Source organism: Phocoena sinus, chromosome 3 (assembly GCF_008692025.1).
Source record: "Phocoena sinus isolate mPhoSin1 chromosome 3, mPhoSin1.pri, whole genome shotgun sequence".
In the NCBI taxonomy this organism is placed as follows: domain Eukaryota; kingdom Metazoa; phylum Chordata; class Mammalia; order Artiodactyla; family Phocoenidae; genus Phocoena; species Phocoena sinus.
In genome coordinates, this window is record NC_045765.1 from 28,390,756 (window position 1) to 28,396,281 (window position 5,526).

Here is a 5,526-nt window from a genome sequence, read left to right on the forward strand (position 1 = left end):
AAATCAGACACTCCCTGTTATTTCAACCGTTTTTTTTTCCCCACAGCACCCATCACCATTTCTTTACACTATTTGTAACTTATTTGATTATTATCTGTTTCCCCTTGCTACAGCATAAAGCTCCATGAGGGTCTTTCCACTTTTCCATCGCGCCAATCAAAACAGCAAGCAAGTCATCCGAAAGTAATGTTTGCTTGGGGGATACACTGTTGAATATATTTTGCAGAGGCTTACCCTTCCAATTATATATTATTTAAGCTAATATTACATTTATAGGAAGTTCTGCCTGCACAAGCACTGCTCAGAATTCAGTGTCTTGTCTGTTCCCTAACATACACACTCAGTACCTCGAACAGTGCCAGGAACGTAATAGGTGTTTGAAAAAATAAAACGTTGGCTGGTGTAGAAAGAATGCACTGTGGCAGGAAGGGCTGATGAAATTCAGGCTCTTGTGATGACTGCATATGTTAACAGGCCTACCTGAGTGGGTTCCATGCAGAACTGAGTTCACGTGCGTGTGTTCACAGGCACACATGCATACCCGCCTCCCACCTTGTTCCTGCGTCACTGTCATTTGCCACAAAAGTAAAAGTAACACAAGCCAACGTGTAATTGCAATGTCACATTAATCGTACAGAAACCCAAACAAAATGACTAACTCCCACTTCCTGGAATACTAATAACACTAATACTGGTATCATGATGGAAGATTATCTGGGAAGCAACTTTCCTTTTGTTCTGCTACCTACACATGTAGCTGTTTCTTGCTTTTGCAATCTCTGTGTAAATCATAATCAGGAGGAAATACCCTAGAGGGTGGTTATGTGCCTTCCTTATCAGAGAGAATCACGCACTAAACCCATCTTAGGAAAGAGCAGAAGTTTTAAATCTTAACAGGAGGAGGTGGTTTCAGTTCTCTCTTCCAGAAGTCTAGAAAAATGTCTTGCTGGAGGGGAGGAGTATTAATGCATTAAGAGGTCCTCAGGACCAGAAGTTTGCTTTATGATTAGGCTTTGGAGGGAGGGAGGATGAAGTATATACCTGGGTGTGTATGAGTGTGATTTAACCATCTCTTCCTTCTGTGGGTGTAGCACCCCCTTTCTCTAAGGTTTCCCCATCTAGGAGTTTTTACTGAGATGTCCGTCACACGAGACACGTGTCCACGTGTGACCCAGCCAATCACAGACCCCCACCTGCCTGACCAGTGATTGGCCCCGGGGTGTGACTGCCATTCCATCTGTGGCAGGCCATTCAGAGTTCTTCCAAGGGATTTTAGATTTTAATTCTGTAAAAGATTGCTTCCTCTTCCCCCTGGGTCACTAAGCTGAACTGGTATATCAGCCTGGAGTCATCTTTAGCCAAGTCTGCCTGACTCCCAGGGTGAAGAGGTCACCAGTCGAATGTAGGGGTAAATTAGGCTAAGTGTCAAGGGAAACATTGCTAAGAGATGGAAGGGGGCCGAGAGAAGGATGTCAACCTGATGATATCATTTGAGCTGGTGAAGTCGCTAAGGCTAGCTCCTCTCTGGTAGGGGCCCGCGAGGCAAGACAACACATGCCCTTTTTAATTGAGCTAATCTGAGTGCACTTCCTGTCTCTCTCTTGCAGTGGAAAGATCCCTGACAGATACGGAGGCATTTATGCGCTAAACATGTTCCAAGGAGGCGCCTTAGAAGGGGGCATGGTCATCATACCTTCCTTTGTCACCCACTCTCTGAATGCCCATCCCATGGCACTTGTCACCAGGGATACGGCAGTGAGATGGTCCTCGTGCTCACGGAGCTTACAGGTACCCTGATGTAACAGCTTTGTGTGTTTTTTGAAGGCCAGAGGAAACAGGAAACAGTGCTGGGTGGTGAGGGCCTGAGGGAGGAGGGCTCTTTCAAGTGAGATTCCTGGAGAAATCCTTGGGAGGCATAATGAAGACCTTCCCTACTTTGAGTTTGGGCACGGACAACCACTTGAGATTTTGCCAAAGCAACAAAGCCGTAAAGATTTTGGTGGAAGCGGGTGGCCACGGTCCATCCATCCACCGGTTTACATTTCACCAGCCTTTATGTAAGAGCTGCTGATGCGTTCCTCACCTGAGAGGTGCCCTTGGCTGGAATGCTGGAAGAAGGGGTACCTAGTTTCACTGGGTACTGTTCTATGGTAATATCTTCACCGAGATTTTCGGTAAACTCCAGGGATGCTCAGAGCCTTGAGCCCTCACGGCACTCAACTGGCCAGGCTGCCGGGAGCTTGCCAGTCCCTGGGAAAGGTCAGGCGATTTGCCTCACTGCACGAGACCTTCAGTTACCACACCAGAGATGCTCTCCAAACCCCTTGTTATCTACGGGGGTGGGGGTGGGGGAGGGGAGCAACAATTACGTGGTGCTGGTTCAGTGGCAGCACCTGTAAGTTCATTCAGTTTCTTCCCTGTTGCAAGTGGCAGCACTGGGGCTGTCAGAATCTCACATCTCTGTCTTGGGGTTCAGTTCCCTGCCTCTTCCCTCCACAGAGCCTGGCAGGCCAGCCCCTGAAGTCTGGAGGGCTTCTCGGCTTCCCAGTCTACATGATCGTGGAAGGGGCCCCTTAAAAGGTGAGCATGACCCAGCAAGCCTGCTGGCTGCCAAGTCCTGTTAATTGTGTGTGCTAAGTAAGCTCTCAGATGTCCCTCTGTCTTCTCTGCTAATGATTTCGCTTCTTGTTTGGATCACCCCTCTCCTCCTAGCCTGTCCCCGCCTGATCTATCTTCCCTGAGAGGTCTTTCTAATGCGACAAACCCCAACACGTCGCTCTGCTAACCAAACCCTGGAACAGCCCCGCCACTGTCCTCAGGATAAATGCCAGCCTAGCAAAATACGCCCTTCCATTCCCTTCCCACCCTAACCAACTCTCTGGCCACACTGAGTTAGTTTTCTGAAATGACATTCCTTTTCTTTTGGACCTCTCTGCCTTTTTACAGTCGACACTCTGTCTGATTACCCCTTGCTGATATCTTTGCCTGGCTAATTCCTACTGCTCTGTAGAACTGATGCCAACTCTTCTGTGAAGCAACCCTCAGCCCTGATCGGGATGGCAGGGACCCTGCTACGTGGTCACCAAATCTCCTTTCATTGTCTTCTTAGGCATGCGGAAAGACACCATTTCCTGGGCTTCCTGGTAGTTAAGTTGAAGTCACCCCACTGTGTTGTGTTCTCACCAGGAAGGATGGCAGTGACGCCTGCCGTGTCTAGCCCTGCTCAGTAAGCCCTGATTTCAGGGCTTATTTGTTCACATTTGTTAACCGATCACACCCACCCCACCCTCCCCTGACTGATATAACGACATACCCCTTCCCTTGAAATCCTGGCCTCTGGGATAGCTCACGTCACACGGCTCACATGTGACACTCTACTCTCCCTCCCTCCCTTCTCCCACCTGCTCCCTGGCAATTTCCGGGACTTGCTTTTATTTCATTCACTAAACGATTTATGAATTGAATTAAAATAAATGAGATGCAAATAAATTCCAGGCTTTCTCCCTCATTTTCAAATTACATTTTCAGTCCACTCAACCTGTTATAATCTCATAGTGATTTTCATTTAAGAGAGCTAAATGGATATGTGATTATTGTTACAGGAACTAACACCAGACAATTAAATGTTGAGGTGTTGATAGATAAAGCTGTGTTTCGATTTGCATAAACATGATGCCAGCAAATCTAACCTTGGCAGAAACTCAGTTATGAGACTTGCGTGCCTAACTTCTGTTAATTACCATGAGTACCATTATTACGATTTTTAATATTCAGAGTTGGGAATTATAGCCATTTTATTTTAGGGCTGCATTTATCTTTATTTTGAAAACTTCTAGTCAAAATGCATGACCGATTTATCCGAGAAAAGGCACGATGACTATTTCTAATCAAACTTCTATGGTGCAGTGTATCAAAGATCAATTATACAGCCCTGAAATCCAGTCACTGAGGATTTCGCTACTAATCTCATTTCATTTTTGTCTTTAGGAAGACACTGCAGCTTGCAACTTTGCAGATACCAGCAGAGGGAGAAAAACATGGGAGGCTGCTGATAACCTAATGTGGAGAATTAAACTCCAACCAGACAAAGGTGAGGGCGGAATCTTAACATGGAGTGGCCTGGCTCCGCAGGGAGGTCGCCTGGGCCGGCTGGATTTCAATCCAAGAACACGGCAGAAGTTATGACCCAGGTTTTGTTGAGCGTGAGCCTTCTAATCTCAGGAATTCCAAAGCAGAGCGTGTGTTAAACCCTGCCGTATTGCGTCGTTTACCGTCTTCCTGGTGAGTGTCTCACTCTGCAGCGATTTTCTGTTTGTTAGTTGACTTCTTATCGGCGGCCCCTGTTGTGCCATGTAGCTCTCCAGCTCATAGCACAGTGCCTGACTCCTAGTTAGGTGTTCAATAAATAGGTGCTGACTCTGACGAAGACCGAGATCCCGAGGATTCTCCCCAGTGCGAGGGAGAGCCTGATGGTAAGAACCAGTCCCTCTTGATGCCACGTAAGTGAACAGAGCAGGAACCAGATTATCTGGATGACTGTTGCTCTAATCAGGAAGCTGTGAGGCCTGCTGGTTAAGAATCCTGGCAAGTGAGACAGAGAGAACTGGGGCTGAGTCCTGGCTTTGCTGTTTGTTTGCTAGACGCTGTACCCTTGGACCGGTTATTTAGCGTCCCAGAGCCTCTGTTTCCTCATCTGAAAAAGGGAGATAATAACATCTACCCCCACAGGGTTGTTTGTTTTTTTTTTTGCGGTACGCAGGCCTCTCCCGTCACGGAGCACAGGCTCAGCGGCCATGGCTCACGGGCCCAGCCGCTCCGCGGCACGTGGGATCTTCACGAACCCGTGTCCCCTGCATCGGCAGGCAGACTCTAAGGTAATACAAGTAAAGCATTTAACGTCGTGCTCTCATCATAAAAGTCCTCAATAAATGTTATATATTGGTTTTCAAAGCTGTAACTGGTGGGTACGTTACCTAGTCTGGGGAAGCTAGAGTTGGTTAAAACTTCCTGCTGCAGTTTGCTTGTTACTTCCTCTTAGCAAGCCTTCCCTGATGCCTGCAGGCTGGATAGTAGCGCCTCCGCTGTGATTCCCACGAAGCCCTGGATGTTCCTCTCTCTACTCACTTAACCCATCGGATATGGATTATCCTGAGGTTTATACATTCTACCGGACTGTCCACTCCTTGAGTGTAAAGAGCACGTTATAAAACTCAGTATTTAGCACACCGAAACCACACAGTCGCCATGGTAGCCATGGGCACACAGTGGAAGTTGACAGAGAAGATGATAGCGAGTGTGAAAAGAAGACCAGAGGGATCTCTGCTTATAGCCTAAGGTAAATCCCCAGCTTTTCTAGTCCTAGGAAATGCAGAACGTTTTCTCCGAGGTCTGAGTCCCGGCAGGATGTGGCTCACGTGTCTCTCTCAGGGAAGAGAGAAAGGCGCAGTGGAGGCTTGGGAACTGGGAGACGGCCTCAGCTCTGGAGGAAAGGGGGTGTCCCGTACCACTTTGTGGGGGACGACTTAC

The 5,526-nt window shown here is 47.8% G+C and overlaps 1 protein-coding gene and 1 long non-coding RNA gene across 2 annotated transcripts in view; one reads left to right on the top strand and one right to left on the bottom strand.

Moving 5' to 3' along the window:
* Positions 1-4,784, top strand: part of LOC116751934 — a 53,185-nt gene extending 48,401 nt beyond the window's left edge. The window contains exons 2-4 of the long non-coding RNA XR_004349369.1: positions 1,608-1,788; positions 2,500-2,580; positions 3,988-4,784. This is a non-coding gene — a long non-coding RNA (uncharacterized LOC116751934). The remainder of the gene's footprint in view (positions 1-1,607; positions 1,789-2,499; positions 2,581-3,987) is intronic.
* The window catches only part of TENM2 (teneurin transmembrane protein 2), a 1,008,125-nt gene that overhangs the window by 44,689 nt on the left and 957,910 nt on the right, over positions 1-5,526 (bottom strand). The gene's annotated exons all lie outside the window — the stretch shown is intronic.